The sequence below is a fragment of the Alligator mississippiensis genome, chromosome 1, assembly GCF_030867095.1.
Source record: "Alligator mississippiensis isolate rAllMis1 chromosome 1, rAllMis1, whole genome shotgun sequence".
Classification (NCBI taxonomy): domain Eukaryota; kingdom Metazoa; phylum Chordata; order Crocodylia; family Alligatoridae; genus Alligator; species Alligator mississippiensis.
In genome coordinates this window covers 79418144-79435701 of record NC_081824.1, presented here as the reverse complement: position 1 = coordinate 79435701, position 17558 = coordinate 79418144, and the positions used below count along the sequence as shown (strand labels likewise).

Here is a 17558-nt window from a genome sequence, read left to right as displayed (position 1 = left end):
GCTTTTTTCACTTGTGCAAAATTTAGTGGTCCAAAATGGCCCTTGTAAATACTAATGCAAAAAATTAGCTTCAGATTTCTAAGTTTCAACTCTTGATTGGATTGAATCAGCCAGAATCTTTGTTTTATTCACAGGTTTTCATTTGTCTTACATATACATTATATATCTTATGATGATCTTTACATATTCTCTTCTATCCTAGAGGCATGCAGTGTACCAGTAGTGCATCAGTCTCCCAACACCTACTCTGGAGAAGGCTACATGTTCATGGTACTATATATTCCTCCAGTTTGTGAAGTGTTTTGGTATTTAAGATATATTATTTTATTAAATGATTAATTATATACAATCTTTATAATCCGCACATACATTACTTATTATTGATAAGCATGATCCAAATAATGTGTTTCTTTTAGGGGAAATTATAAAAGAATTAACTAATGTTGAATATTTGTGATCTGTGGTAAGTATTAAAGTAAGCACTGAAGAAAACATAAGATGCTGACTACTGCCCAAAAAGACCTACAAAACACAAATTCATTTTGGAAAGGTCTTAACACCTCCTTGATTTTTTAACTGTATCTTTGGAGGTTAACAATGTCCTTAATTGTGATTCATTCTGAATTCTAGGCATTGAAGGGAAACCAGGAAAAGAAGACTAATGCTTTGATGCTCCTGAAAACTTCTGTTGGGTGTCGAAGCAAGAAAAGAGAACTGATAGCCCAGCTACTATCTCATTTGCAAAGTTTTATCCTGAAGAGGAAACAACATTTCTTTGGACAAATAGCAAGATATGAGTCCTTACATGTTATCCTCTCCAACCTGATAAAAAACAAGCAAAGAACCAGAAGGCATGTGTATGGTGGATAAATGACAAAGCACTATGGTGAAGGGATGCAGTTCAGAAAGTGAACAACAATTCTGAATGAAGTCACTTTGTGTCATACACAATAGTCTATTTGGATGATTCATTTTACATAGGCAAATGTTTATTTATTCTTTAGGGCTGTATGAAGCTTTGGGTGGTGATACAATTCAGAGGAGATTCAGCCCAATTTGGTGGCTGAATCTCCAAATCTGAATCGAATTGAATCAGGGGACCCATTTAAAAGTCTGAATCAATTCAAAGATCTCTGAATCTTTGGAAAAGATTTGGAGAGCTTTGATGATTCGGGCAGTCCCCGGTGGCTGCAGCAGGGAGACACAGCTGACTCCAAGCTGGTAAGTACTAGGGGTGGGAGAGGGGGGGCTGAGAGTGGGGGGAGAGAGGCCTATGAGGAGACCCCTGCCAGGCCCCCTGACCCCCCCCACTCTCCCAGACTGCCCCCCGTCCGCCCCCCCACCTCGGTACTTTAAAAAAAAAGCCCTGCTGCTTACCAGATGATGCTGGGTGGGGGGGCGATCCTTGCTGCCCCTCACTGCCCCATGCTACATGGGGGGGTCTGCCACAAGCCCCCCAACCCCACACTTCCCCAGCCTCCCCATGGGTGTTCCTCCCAGGCCAGCTCTGGCCCTTTAATACCACCCCCCCCCCAAGAAATGCACTGGGACTCACTGCTCCTGCAGCAGCATCAGGGCTTCAGGGGCTCATGCAGAGCCCCCATTGGGGCACAGGGCAGCAGGGATCACTCCTCACTGGCAGGAGTGGTGAGTCTGGGGCTTTTTTTTGTTTGTTTGTTATTCTTAAAACGCTGGAGCTGACCCAGGCAAGGCACCCATGGGGGGGGCTGGGGGAGGGAGGAGGCATTTGGGGGGCTTGTGCAGAGGCCCCCACACAGCATGGGGCAGCAGGAATCACCCCCCACCTGGCAGCACCTGCCGAGTTGGGGCTATGTTTATAACAAGTGCTGGGAGCTGGAGCGGGCAGGGTAGCCATTCCCAGGCTGGGAGAGTGGGTGGGGGATGGGCCTGGCCTGACTGATTCGGAGATTCAGTAGCAGCCAAATCTCTGAATCAGATTCAGCTGAATCAAATCAGGACAGTGATTTGAATCACTGAATCGAATTGCTGTCCCCTGAATTGGCTGAATCTGAATCCAAAGCGAATACTAGCTGCTTCGCACAGGCCTGTTTCTCTTACAGAATTATTAGAAGAAAATATTTGTGAAGCCTTTTTGGATATATAAACAATGGCTCTAATATTTAATTTGTTTGTTTTTTACTGTTAGTCATCTACAATGTTTCTTCACATTTCCAAAGATAAAAGCCAAAGCCCTGAGGTAAGTGATGAAGTGGGTGACCTGAAGGAAGTACAAGCAGGAAGGGGAAACAGGGAAGGACTTATCATTCTGCCTGAGAAAGTAGGGCAATCAGATAGTAATTTCAGGATCTATACATGAATACATAGAGCCTGGAGGACAAGCAGGAGGAATTTGAAGTGCTTACACATTCCCTGCATTATGGTGTGATTGGAATAATAGACTTGGAAAGATAGTTTGCATGACTGGAGTACTGCCATGGAAGGGTATAAACTGTTAAGGAAGGACAGGCAGGGGAGAAGAGGAAGAGTTGTGCTGTATGTAAAAAAGCTGTAGGATTGCTTAGAACTCCAGTATGAAACCGGAGCTAGGACTGTTGAAACTCTTTGGGTTCAGGTCAGAGGGGAAAACAACAAGGGTGATATCATGGTGGGGTTCTGCTATAGACCACCAGGCCAAGAGGATGAGGTTTATAATGCTTTCTTCAAACAGCTAGTGGAAGTTTCCCATTAACAGGCCCCAGTTCTCTAGGGGACTTAAATCACCCTGACATCTGCTGGAAAGGCAATACAGCAGTGCACAGGCAATCCAGGAAGTTTTTGGAGAGTGTTGGGGACAACTTCCTGGTGCAAGTGCTGGAACATCCAAGTAGGGTGACCTGTTGCTCACAAACAGGGAAGAATTGGTGGGGAATGTAGTAGTGGATGGCAGCTTGGGCAGCAGTGACCACCAGATGATTAAGTTCAGGATCCTGAGGGAAGGAAGGAAAGAGAGCAGCAAAGTAAAGACTCTGGGCTTCAGAAAAGCAGACTTTGACTCATTCAGAGAATTCATGGGCAGGATCCCCAGGGAGGCCAATCTGAGGGGGAAAGGAGTTCAGGAAAGCTGGCTGTATTTTAAAGAAACCTTACTGAAGGTGCAGGAACAAACCATCCCAATGATCAGGAAGACTACCAAGTATGGCAGAAGACCATTTTAGCTTAATAGGGAACTCTTCATTAAGCTAAAAAACAAAAAGGGGCTGATAAGAAGTCAAAACTTGGACAAACAACTAGGGGGAGTAAGAGAGTATTGCTTGGCCATGCAAGGATGAAATCAGGAAAGACAAAGCTCAATTGGAGTTGCAGCTAGCAAGGGACATTAAGGGTAACAAGAACCATTTCTACTAGAATGCTAGCAATAAGAGGAAGTTTCGGGAAAGTATGGGTCCTAACTAAATAGGGGGAGGCAACCTAGTGACAGATGATGCAAAAAGGCTGAAGTATTCAATGCCTTTTTCACCTCAGTCTTCACAGGAAAGGTCAGCACCCAAACCACTGTACTTGGAAGCAGTTTGGGGAGGAGGTGAGCAGCCACAAAAAAACAGTTTAGGGACTATTATGAGAGGCTGATGTATACAAGTCCATGGGGCCAGAGAGGATGCACCTAAGTGTGCTAAAGGCATTGGTCAATGTGATCTCAGAGCTACTGGCTATTATCTTTGAAAACTCAAGGCACTCAGGAGAGGTCCCAGATGATTGAAAGCAAATATAATGTCCATCTTTGAGAAAGGGAAGAAGGAGTAACCAGGGAATTACAAATTGGTCATCCTTACCTCAGTTCCTGGAAAAATCATTGAGTAGGTTCTCAAGGAATCTGTTTCTAATCACTTGGAGGATAACATGATTAGGAACAGTCAGCATGGATTCATCAAGAGCAAATCATGCCTGCCCAACCTGATTGTCTTCTATGAGCTAGCTAAATTGTTGAACTTAAAGAGTAGTAATCAAAGGCTGGATGTCTAGTTGGCAGTGGGTATCAAATGGGGTGCCCCAGAGTTCGATCCTGGGATTGGTTTTGTTCAGTATCTTCATTAATGGTCTGAAAGATGGAATGGACTGCATCTACATCAAGTGTGTGGATGATACCAAGTTGGGGGGAGTAGTAGATACACTGGAGGGTAGGGCTATGATTCAGGATTCAGAGACCTCAACAACTTGGAGGATTGGACCAAAAGAGTTAATGAGGTTCAATAAGAAGTGTAAAGTTCTGCACTTAGGATAAAACAATCCCCAGCACCTCTATAGCCTGGGGCCTGCTAGGGTAAGCAGCAGCTCTGCAGAAAAGTAACTGAGGGTTACAGTAGCCGGTAAGTGGAACATAAGCCAAAAGTGTGCCCTTGTTGTGAAGAAAGCTAATGGTATATTGGGCTGCATTAGTAGGAGAGTTGTCAGGAGATCAAGGAAAGTGATTATTCCTCTCTATTTGGCACTGGTAAGGCCACATCTCAACTAGTATGTCCAGTTTGAGGCCCCCCACTACAGAAAGGATGTAGACAAATGGGAAAGAGTCCAGCAGAGGGCAATGAAAATGGTTAGGGGTCTGGGGCACGTGACTTCTGAGGAGAGGATAAGGGAACTGGTCTTTTTTAGTCTGGAGAAGAGAAGACTACTTGAAAGGTGTTTTCAAAGAGTATAAAGCTATACTGTTTTCTGTGGTGGCAAATGACAGAACAAAGAACAATGGTTTCAAGTTGCAGCAGGGGAAATTTAGGTTATATATTAAGAAAAACTCTCTCATAAGGAGGGTAGTAAAACACTGGAACAGGTTACCCAGGAAAGGTTATGGAATCTCCATCCTTGGAGGTTTTTAAAGATGTGACTAGGCAAATCCTTGGCTGGGATGATCTAGTTGGGGACGGTTCTGTTTTGAGCAGGGGGCTGAACTAGATAACCTCCTGATGTCCCTTCCAACCCTAATTTTCTGTGAAACTATGATTCTATGATTTTCCCTACTTTGCTCCAGACTTAAAATATATAGATACAGAGATATGATGTCTTACAATCATAACAAAAAATACTCATACTTTCTCTCTTTTCAAAATGCACCATATGGCATTTTACTATTGTGTCAACATCTATTTCACATTAACTTCCTCAGTTTTCCAATATAATGGTTGATTGCATGCCCACTGGAGTCAAAGATCTTTCTGTCAATTTAGTAAAAACTGGATTGAGAAACTTGGGCCTTTCTCTCTTCCATCTGCTGCCTGGGTATAGTCTTCTCTCTTAGATATATATATCCTTAAAAAAAATAATGATAGTTATTGATTCATCCAAAATGCATCTTATTGAATATTTGCAATATTATCATAGATTGAAAAACCTTTGTTGCTGTTGATACTCACACATTTTCTTTATTATATATATATATATATATATATATATATATATATATATATATATATATATCATATATATTATATATTATACATATATAAATATGAACCAATGGGAAAAGGAAAGCTGGGAAGTATGTAAGAAAGGCAAGAATTGAAAAATTAAAACATTTCAAAATTTCTGCTTTCTGTCTTATTTCAAAATTTAGTTATGAATAGAAATTCATAAAAAAAACTCCCAATACCTGAAAAAAAATCATATTTGAAATTGCAGAATGGAAATAACTTTATTTTTTCCAGGCTTTCTCCTCTTTTTGGACTAGCTTTAGCAGTACCAGAAAATGCAGAGTGAATAGTTTTTTGACACACGCTCATCATTTAATACTCAAATTTAGTTTCTTTCTTTAGGTAATATCATTATGAAATTAATGTTCATCACTCCCCTGCACACCGCAGTGCAAGCCAGTTAATGCTGTACTCTTCTTTTGGAAAAAAACCCACCCACTTCTGAAGACATGCCCATTTGCAACAGTTGTTGTTATAGAAAATTTATTTACAGGCTTTATATACTGAATATGTAGGGGTTGTTCAGACTAAAATTTGCCATTCCTGACCAAGAGAGGAAAGACTTGATGCACCTACAGATCACTGTAAAAAAATACAACCATATTGTTCTCTTGTTATGAGTTTTCTTTCTTGATGGTGGCTGTGTACAGATATTCAGACAGGTTAGATGGGTTTAAAATGGCCATCTGATGTTACTTACTTCACACAGGTATGGAGCTTATACTACTTGGTAGATCTAAGTGCAAACTGTGCATAAGTTCAGGATGGTTAGATCAGTCTAAAACTGGCTGACCCGATTTAAGTTAATCCTACCTCTGAGGTACACTTAACTTAGATCAGGTTGGCCATTTTTACATCAATCTAACTGTCCTGAGTTTCTGTACAGTTCCCAGAAGAGCCCCAGGGCTGGGGAGGTGGAGTCACTGGCCCTAGCCCCAGGGCTGCATTTTTCCTACCCCCTCCCTGGCACCAGGCTACTTTTAGTGTCTGCAGCCCCACCCCCTAGCCCCAGATGGACAGCCCCAGACCAATCCCAACCCCCCACAGCCAGTCAAAATCATCGTTCTGCAAGCTGCTCCCAGTGCTGTTTTACCAGCATTTGTGAGTGCCCAGGAGCTAAGCAAGTAAGCTAGGGTGGGACAGGGACAGGGACAGGCAGGATGAGGGTGTTGATTCATAGTGCAGTTGCTCATCTTGGGGTTGGGGGAGCTAAATATAGTCCCTGGTCCCAGAGGGAAGAGAGTTACCCCTTTTCCCTCCCCCATAGATCATGAGATCCCCCCAAACCCATGTGGACTCCCCAGTTCCCCCTGTGGACCCTGCCTCCCCAACATCCTCCCAACCCTCCCCCCTGCAGATTCTGCCTGCCTCCCTCCAGATGTAATCTGTCTCCCTAATCTTCCCATGGATCCTGCGTGTCCCCTCAACTCCCTGATCCCCTACCCACCCCAGAGATTGGTTGACCCTCTGGTCCCCCTGGCCCCCCACTAGCCTTCCAATCCTGATTTAACTTAGATAAGGTGGTCATTTTTAACTTCATCTAACCTCTCCCTAACCTCCCTGAATATCTGTATGCATCCAAGAGTGAATGTATTCTCATTAAATATTGAGCATTAAAATGACAGGTATCAAGACTAGGAGAGGTCATTTTTAGACTATGCATTGTTCAACACATCCTTTAAAAACAGAAAACTTACCAATAATGAAAAATATAAGCATGGTATCCCCTTTTGAACTAAAAAACAAAAGAAATATAGAAAATTAAAATTGAAGTCTCATTTGATAACCTGATACGGTCATTTACTTTGTGAGGCAACCGTATGTCATTTGAATGGGACATATTAAGAGACAGAAGAATATTCCATCATTCATTGCTTCTTGTCATTTTTTTTTCAAAAACTGCTTTCGGGCACATCTATGATAACCAGCAAGCTAATCAGAAATGCATCTTTAAAAAATGTAGATTTTAATAAGGAAAGGTAGGTGCAAAAGTCAGCAAGTTACTTTAAGTATAACTTTAAGCACATTAGTAGCTTTGCTAACTTGAAATAGACAACTTATGCCCTGAAAGTTATGTAGGTGCATGCGTATGTTGTTGGCTCAAGGCCAGAGACCATGAAACCACCATATAAATAAAGTATTTTGGTAAACTTGAGATGTAAGTTATTGTTCTTTCTGTTTTTATCTAGCTTTCTCTGAGAGTCCCAAATGTTACTTAAATTATGGATTTCAACACATTTCAAAATAATTAAAAATAAATATTTGAATTCAGTACATGTTTTATACAAAATTCACCTTATTAAATGACTGTGAATTTACTAGGTTTTTTAAATATGAGGGTATAAACTGTGCCTTGACTAACACCTAATATAATAGTAAAGTTGGGCAGGGTGTACATCACTGTGAAATTTAGCTTAACACCTAAATTAATATATTACCTAAATTAATGCAACTGACCTGATACATTACAACTAAATAAAAATTAAGAGAGTGGAGGGCATTATATTCTATAATTAACACATCAGATTCTATTGCATTGGTGTATTAACTATAAAAATATTTTGTATTCTACACACCTTTACAACAACAATTGTAAAATAAAGCAGCAAATACGATGGGAAAGTAAACAAAAAATATTATGTTTGTAAGCTTAGTCACATCTCTCTTCTTTCTGGTCTCTTTGAATTCACCCTCAGGTGTTTGGCTTCTTGCCCTTATCCATCTCAGTGTAGAATCATGAGATTCTTCTACTCTTAAATGTTTGCAATACTCCTCTGCAAACCCTGCTTCATTTTAGGCACCTTTTGGGAACTTGTAACCAGTGAGGCTGAAACAAAATACCTTAGTATTCTGAAAAAAATATTGGAGAAAAAAAGGCAGGGTAAATCAATGAAAGGCTAATATGACTAGGGGGACTATAGGATAGACTGAGTGAGTGAATAAGGGCATGCAAGAATGACTGTGTATCCTACCAGTTGTGCCAGCTGTGATTAATATTTAATTATGTAATACAAAGAAAAACAACTTTAGGAGAATAGACTGAAAGAACATATGCCCAGTAGCAGGTGTTTAGGCACCTGGGGGTCTTTATCAGTAGAAAGTCAAGAACCTAAGGGCTTTTAAACCTGAAAGTCATGTGGGGTGACTTCTAATGGCCCTAAATATTTGGATGAGGCGTATAAAGAGACAAATAGGAAGCTAGGTTGAAGGTAAACTGGTGCAGGCATGTAAATTTCCTCAATACTTCAGGTTCCTTTCAATGAGCTGGATTGTTAATCCAGATGCAGAGGCATATGAGAGCCTCCAATCAGGGCAAATCATCTTTTATGGTCTGAGAATTGTGAGGAAATAACTGATAAAGGCAGAATCATTTCAGCCTGTGTCTACTGCCCACTGCTAAAATTCAGTGGCATAGTTAGTGGCCAACCCCAGGATTTGTCAAAGCCTTCTCAGGACGGATGATGGTGTTAATCCAGTATGAGTCATTAAACTGGGAAGGAAATGTTCTTGGTCTCTTCTCTTGTAAGCTTTTCAGTCTGTGAGGAGGATGGCCCTGCTCCAGCAGTGGAGAGGCCCAAACTAGGTAGGACTTTCCCCTGAGGAGACCCAAAACCAGTCCTATTTTGGTCCATAGTATACTTCTGGGGGTGTACTGGGAAATGTAAGCAGAACTAATTAATAAAGACACAGACAGCTTGTGTAGAGCCACTGTGCCACTCAGGAAGAGGTAACCCACTAGAAAGGGAGGTAAGGGAGGAATGTCTGATAGTCTCTTCCTCCCTGAGCTGGGATTGTAAATCTCAATTTTTCTCTTACACTTGGTCAGCCAGGTCCTGTGGTTGCTTCAATAGTGGTGTGAGCACCCTGCTCCTGATACCCGAAAGCCTCTGGTAGGGCTGGGGATGGCAATAGTGGTGTGAAGTTCATAGCTTCCCCACTGGGGTCCAGCCCCTGGGAACGCTGTTGTATGTGTTCCTGGCAAACTGTCACAGGTATGATCCTAACATTGGCAGGATCCAGATTTAGAAACTGGGGATCTACTGGACCACAGGCCCAGAAGCCAAGCTGAGGTCACAGTACCAGGTGTTGGTTTATATCTGATGGATCATGTCAAGGGATCAAGTGAATCTATGGTCAAAGCCAAGCCAGTGGTCAGGAGTCAAGGTAGACAGGAGCAGGGTACAGGGGTCCAAGGTAGAGGCAAGTCAGCAGTCACAAAGCTAAAAACATAATTTTCAGGAAAATGACACAGGGGGGAAGTAGGAGGTGTTTTTTAGCCCTATGAGCAAAAGCCTGTGTCCTTCATTGGTTCTTCTGGGTCACAGGGTCCATCACTGGAAACCTCATAGAAGGGCTCAGGCTGGGCCAAGTCCAGCACCCAGCCACTTGTTTAGTGGTGTCTCATCCCAGGCTCCTTGTCCATGAGCCTAGAAGACGCAAGTTTGAACCTCTGGGGTCCTGACATTTTGCCTCTAACTAGCCATCTGCCCCCTATCTGAGGGACCATCTCCCAACTCTCCCAGTCTCCTGTTAGGGAGCATCACTAAATTACAGCTTCTATCATCACATCACCAAGCACTGAAATAACTTACCTAGAGAGGCTGTAGAATTTCCATCCTTAGAAGATTTTAAGAACAGGTTAAAGAAACACTCCCCTGGAATGTTTTAGTCATGGATGAAAGGGAAGAACTGATAGTACCCACTTTTGACCTGTAGATAAAGGTATTTGCCCATGGAGCAGGATACCAATATTTCAGTTCTTGCCTGAAGGGGTTTGACCCTATATCCCCACTCAATATGCAGTGTGTCATGAGTTAGGTCATGTTTTTCATGCCTTTCATTGAAGCTTGCCCCATGGGCAGCTCAGAGTGACAAAGTCAAAAGAGGGTGGGATTGGGTGGAGAAAGGAGGTGAGAAGAAGGGTACTATAAGCAACCAGGAGTGTAACTTTATAATCCAAATGAAGTGAACACTGTCAAGGTGGAAGGGTCAAGTTCCTGCTCCATGCTTTCCATGCTACTTATTGAAGAATGAATGCATAAACAGAGCAAGAATTAAGCAAGAGGGAGCTGGACCTAATATTTAGGGGACTGAACTAGAAGTGCAGAGCTGGGTTTTGGTCCCTGAGTGTAATATCCTAGGAAGTGAGAAATATGGGTTCAAACCCCATCAAAGTAAGGGAAGCTCAGAAGTTGCATGCTCTTTGATCAAGTGCCTTCAACACTGGGCTAAAAGGTAGTACCTCTTATTCCTCAGCCAGGTACTTTGGCATGCAATATTAGACACACTAGCTGGCTATATGGATCCCTAATAAGGCCAGTCCCCCTTGACCACCTTTTCTTTTGCCAGTCAATTTCTCCTTTCACCTTGAGTTTATGGAAGGGATCTCTTCATTAATGATATGTTTAAATGCTAGTTGAAAGGTAAAGGGTTTGCTCAGAAAAGCCAAGACCCACCAATTACGTTTCTTGCCCCACTTTTTTTTAAGAAGAGTAATGCCTTGCCTAGTAGCAAGAGACATATTAAAGAGACCTCTTCACAGCAACATTTAGCCTTTGGGTTGGCCTTCTAACAGTTACATCTGATCTCTTCTAATGGTTACTATGTTTGAAATTCAGTCTTGGTCTCTTCTCTTGTAAAATGATTCACTAGAAGCTTCAGATTATAAATTATATTTTTCAGTTAGTGCAATACTCATAGGTACTGCAAAATCTCTTATAATGAGAGAGGTTAATACATCAAAAAAATCCATAGAAGTGACTTTTCTCTCTCTCTCTCTTTCTCCTTTGCTTCTGGCTTTCTTTTCACAGCTATTTATTTACTATTAAAATATATTAGACTGAAGCATACATTTTTCAATTGTAGAAGCAAGCCTAGAAAAACACAGAGAAATCACATTTTTAGTGTCAGTAAACATCCTGTTCAAGATTTACCTAGCTTGAAAACTGAAGCATTTGTCAGTGTTTTGTTTTGTTTCCACTGCAGAAAAACATGTGGTTTCCAGCCCTGTGTACACATCTTCATTCCTCTCTCTCTTTTTATCTCAGTATCATAGGATCATTGAAAAAGTAAGCTGGAAGGGATCTGAGAAGGTCAGTTAGTCCAACCCCATTTCAATTACTCCAGGCTTATCTAGCCTGCTCTTAAAGGCTACAAGGATAGAGATTCCACAGCCTCTCTAGGTAAACTATTCCTTTGCTTAACTACCCCAAACAGATAATGGACCTGTTTCTCATGAACACATAAATTTGTGTAACATTTCATGCCATTTCAGCATCAATAGGATCAGAGGAGAGTAAAAGTGCCATTAGATGCTTGGTGGCCTAACGAGTTTAGATGCCCAAAAGGAACGTAGATGTTTCACAGAGTCCAAATAGGATGCTGTTTAGCCATTTAGGGTGACACTGTATTATTTCTTGGCCACCTGAAATATCACCTGGACAAAAGGGAATCATTTGATATTAGGGCTCAGTGAGAAGCTTCAGTCCCTGATTCGATTTGGCGGAGATTTGGCCCAATTCAGTGGCTGAATCTCCGAAACCAAATCAAATCAGAGGACCCTTTAATTTCTCCAAATTGAATCAGAACCCTCCAAATTGATTGGGAGAGATTTTGAAAGATTTGGAGATTTGGACATAGACACAGCTTTAAATGTTTTTTTCTACATACCTCTAGATAGCAAGTGGCTCGTGAATGCTGCGATACTGGAGTACAAGGAGTGTCCCACAGGAGTGAAGAGGGCTCCCCAGCATGCTCAGCAACAGACCCTGAAGTGGACCAGAAGCACTTCTGGTCCACTTCTGGGTCTCTGGGGGAGCACGCAGGGAGGCCCTCCTGTTCCCTTCTAGCTCAGCGACTGGTGCCTCCTGGGTCTGGGGGGGGGGGCACCTGGGGTCCCCCTGTGGCCAACTGTTGAGCCAGGGGGTGCAGGCCCCCACCCCATGCACTTCCCAGTGGACTTGGAAGTGGACCAGAAGTACTTCCAGTCCACTTCCAAGTTTGTCGCCGAGCATGCAGCCCTGCACTCCTATGGGGCACTCCTTGTGCCCCAGCATTGCAGCATTCAAAAACCATGCTGGTACCTCAAGTTATGTAGAAAAAACATTTAAAGCTGTGTCTATGTCTGAATCACTGAATCTCCAAATCGGCATCGAATCTTCAGATTTGGCTGCATCAAATCAAGTACAGTGATCCGAATCAACAAATTGAATCACTGTCCCTGATTTGGGCTGAATCTGAATCCAAATCAAATAGGGCCTGCTTTGCACACCCCTAGTTGATATAATTTATTTGAAGTTTAAAAAAGCCATTGAACTGGTGTCCCATGATGTCCTCATGGAAAAAAATTGGGCAACTGTGGCCTTGACTACTCAAGTCAGAGGTTTTGTAGCTCAGCAAGATGACTGCTAGCCTGGGCTCAAGATGGGGCCTTTGGTTTCAGTAAGGTAGATTTTTCCTTCCTGAACTGTATACCAGCCATTTTTTCCAATGACTCTTAGCAGCTGAACTTCAAAGGAGCATCAGAGAAGGTCCTACAGAATGCCTAATCTGTAGTGTGGCAGTTAAAGTGTTAGGTTGGTAAGTGAAGGATGTGGTAGTTCAAAACCTTGAGCTTTCCAGGTAAATTCCATAAATACCAAGTCTTGGATAGGGTCACAGTTCCCTGAAGCTAAATCTAATAATCATGGGTTTTAGCCAACTCCATTGTGAGGCATCTGAGGCTCCTGGCACATGGTGCACTTAAAACATTATTAACCATTTAATCACATCTTAAGTAGTAACCTGGTCATACATTAATGAAATTAATGACATGATGAAACAAGGAATAACTGACAAAATATGTGCAATAACTTTAAGGCTGATTCCTATCATACCATGAATTGAATATGTGGTCATGCTGATTGGGGCTCCCATCCTCCAGAACTCATGGGAGCCTCTGAGACCCATGTGATCCTGAAGCTAAGACTTCCAATCAACTGATTGTCACTCCCAGCCTCAGTGGCCCATCAGAGTCAAGGGTTCGAATTCGCCCCTGAGGCTAAGAGTCACAATCAGCTGCCACTGCCAACTGCAGGGTGCATTGTAACTCATGACTCTGATATGGTCCTTTGGCTGGGAACAGTGGAAGATTGGGGTTCCCAGACTTCGGGGCAGAGCTGGAGTCAAAGGCTCCACTACATCTCCATTGCTGGGAGACCCATCAGCTGATCCAGGCTCCCAGTGGCAGAAGCACACCCTGGGCTCCAGTTGACATACCACTTCTGGAATGAGATACCACCAGATTATACCACCCTTTATCAGATGGGCAGTCAGAATCAGTAAACTAAATTATTGACAGTACCTCAGATGCCTCTTGAACTATTATCAGGACAATTGGACTTCCTTACTACCTCTGGATGAGTCTGAATACAATAAACTGGAATGCTTCAGTTAAAACCTGTACTTATTACATGAATTATGGGTTGATTCAATTCAGAGGAGATTTGGCCTGATTTGGTGGCTAAATCTCTGAATCAGAATTGAATCAGGAGACCTATTAATCTCTCTGAATAGAATCAGAAGACTCCGATTTGATTCAGAGAGATTCAATGATTCAGCCATAGACACAGCTTTATATGCTTTTTCTACATACCTCGAGGTACCAGGCATGGCTCGTGAACACTGAGATGGCAGGGCAGATGGAGCACCGCACGGGGTAGGGGGTGGTCCCCTGCATGCTCGCTGGTGGACCCAGAAGTGGACCAGAAGTACTATGGCCGAATCACTAATTCTCTAAATCAGAATCAAATCTTTAGATTCAGCCAAATCAAATCAGGACAGTGATCTGAATCAGTGAATTGAATCACTGTCCCCCGAAAGGGCCGAATCCAAATCTGAAGCGAATACTGCTTGCTTCGCACATCCCTATAAACCAGTATGTTATTGAAATAAATAGGTTGAGAAAGAACTGTGCTATTAGTAACTTGACAAAACCTTGTGTGAGAGGTAAGATTATTGGTGGTACTGCAGACACTGCATTACTAAAAAGGCTATTGCGTGAGGGGCTCCTGTCTCTAGAAATGATTAACCAATTTTGAAGGGCAACAGAGACTATGATTGCCCAGGCTGTACTGCTGAATGTACCAAAACAAGGTGTTGTTCATGCAGTAGGCATGAAAAAATGTGGACAGAAAAAGCCATCTCACTGGGTGGAATTTTTCACTGGCCAAGGGAATGCTAAGAGTGAGACATCAAATAGCCTGTTATGCAGCAAATGTAGAAGACAACATCACCCCAAATGTTGTGCTGCATTTGGAAAGCTCTGTTTTAACTGTAACAAGAAAAAACATGATGCCAGCTGCTGCAGATCCCAGATACAAAACGTATATAGTTGAGAGCACAGCAGAATAATTTTGTATCAAGCAATGAGTGAAACTCAATGAGAGGGACTGAATTTTGCCAACAGAATTTCAGGAAGTAATGGTTTTACTTAAATTGGACACTGAAACTCAGGTTAATATTTTACTAGAGCATGAATATAAAAAAAAAAATTGAATTAAAACCCAAAGTTGAGTCCAACAAACATGAAAACAACTGGCTAGCCAGGAACAAATATCTCAGTGAAAAGCAGAGGCATTACCAGCATCCAATATAAAAACAGAGTATAAAAAAAAAAAAATCTCATTTACTGTGGTGCCAGGAAAGTGATACTAATTTTAGGTCTGGCAGCTTGTGAAAAACTTAATCTAGTTAAGTGTTTGATTGCAGTGCAAGAAGACACTCCCTTTATGCTTCTTGATGATTCTCTTGGCTGTTACTGCCCAACTCTGGACAATTTTCTTAGGAAAAAATCAAGTGTCCCCAAACACAAAAAGGTACATTTCTTCTTATGGGGAGAAATGTAACTATAGAGAATACTATCATGCAAAAAGAGGAAATCAGCCACAATGGTCTAAAGCTAATGAACTTTGTGCTATGTACAGCACACAGGTGCCAAATGGATAGGTCAATCAGATTTCAGTATAAGGATTCCAGTCTATCAAGCTTTGGAGGGAAAGCTTTCCACTAAAAAGAAATGAAAAATGGGGTCTGATATTTCATCAGTCTGAGTGAAATCTCTTGAAAGACTCACAGAGATTTGTTAAAAGAGCTGCACAAAAGCAGGAATAGAAACCTGCGTGGGAACGACTCACTCCAGAATGAACCTAGTAACCTCTACTTTGTAGAAGAGTGTTAATTATTTTTGTGTTAAATAGTTTTTGTAGTTATTGCTAAAAGGGAAGGTATAGTGATAGAAGCTATAATTTAGAGATGCTCCCTAACCAGAGACTGAGAGAGTTGGGAATTAGGAAATGGTCCCTCAGTTAGGGAACAGCTACCCAACTAGTTAGAGACAAAGGATCTGCAGAGATTGCCCACTGCTCCACAATTAAAATGTCGCTGTTAGTTCTTCTCATTCATTGTATGCCTGTATTTATATTATAAGCTATTATGTATATTTGTATCAAAAACACAAATTATATTAATTTAATAATTCATTTATGCAAAAAAAGTTATGATGGTTTTTGGAAGCTTAATTACTAAGAACATATAATTTATGCAAGATTGTATTAATTTTCTAAATTATCTAAATAACAACAAAGAGCCTGTCATCCTGTGTGATGTAGTATGAAATGGAAGGCAGTAGGATAAATTATGTGTCATAACTTTAGAAGGTAGCACATAGTTCTAAACTGTTTGTTGCTATGCTTTACCTATGCGCCTTTGGTACTCTCTGTGTGTTTGTGTTGATAGATCTGTTTACTTAAGATATCTTGTGCAAAGGTCACATCATTACATATAGATTAAAATTGAATATGGCTGTAGTATCAAGCTCAGAGACAATACAGGAATCATGGGAATATTATCTCTTTATGATGACATTTGAGCTAGGACCTTCTTTTCCTCCATGTTATCAAATATGACTTTGCTTCAGTTCTTCAAAGTTCAGACCACAACAATATATGCCTGAAGAAGGGTGACTGTGCCCAAAAGCTTGCTAAAAACTTTTTTCCAACTACTCATTTGGTTTAATAAAAGATATCACATCTACTCTAAGAACCTTTCCTGACCACAACAATATATTTTTGGTGGGGGTGCAAGGTACAGGGGAGGGAAAATGTATTATTTGTTGTTCAGCTTTTGAGAGTTAGTATAACACACTTCCTTTTGCACAAGGGAATGATTCGACCCTCTATATATAATTTCCAGTCAGTTGCCATCTATAATTAATGTTTTATATGTATTAAAATATTGTTCTAGAATTTTTACTTCCTCTCTTTCACTAGTTCACAAACTTTATGATACACATTGGGAACAGGCACACAAACAAGTTACAACAAGGTAAATGAGGGTGGGGAATTAGTGCTACACGACAACTGCCTGTTCTTGCCTCAAGGTAAATAAAAGCTAACCACTTCAGCACTCTTTCATTTACCAAGCAGTAAAAGCATACACAGAGATAGATACCATATAGCAACTGAAACAGCATAAATCATTGCCCTCACATACTTCACAGTAACATGCTTATGTGCCCATGCCACAGATTTTGATCCAAAATCTACAAATTATTCTATGTTGACAGGCCTATAGGCAAAGTGATAGGCTTTTTTGCTGAAGGGAAGCGGAAGAGCAGTGGATGTGAAATACTTTGACTGAAGAAGGATTTCATTACTAGTTCTGGCAACATTCTCATTTGTAAGCTAATAAAAATATAGTCTATATGAAATTAAGATGGATGTGTAATGGATTGGATTATTATGCTCAAAGAGCAATCATCAATAGCTCAGTATTAATATCTGAATTAAGAACTTGGAGGATAAGAATTGAGTTCATACTTCATAAAAAATTGTAGATGACTCATAGCTGGGAGGGGTAACAGATGTTCTGGAAGATAGGAATTGATACATTTGATAAATCGTCTTGATAAATTTGAGAAGTAGTCTGAAAATAATCAGATACAATTCAATAGGCAAAAGTGCAAAGTACTGCATGGAACAATCAAATATACAAAAATAAATTTTGGAAGCATTAGCTAGTTCGCAGTATTACAGAAAAAGTACTTGGGTTTTCACCCGATATGAGCCAACAGTGTTCTATTATTGTTAAAATAAAAAAGCC

At 41.2% G+C, this 17558-nt stretch overlaps 1 long non-coding RNA gene across 1 annotated transcript in view; it reads right to left on the bottom strand.

Moving 5' to 3' along the window:
* Positions 1-1491: 1491 nt before the first annotated feature.
* LOC109285425 (uncharacterized) overlaps positions 1492-17558 on the bottom strand; it is a 102954-nt gene continuing 86887 nt past the window's right edge. The window contains exons 5-6 of the long non-coding RNA XR_002093161.2: positions 7118-7155; positions 1492-5259 (exon numbers count right to left, since the gene is read on the bottom strand). This is a non-coding gene — a long non-coding RNA (uncharacterized LOC109285425). The remainder of the gene's footprint in view (positions 5260-7117; positions 7156-17558) is intronic.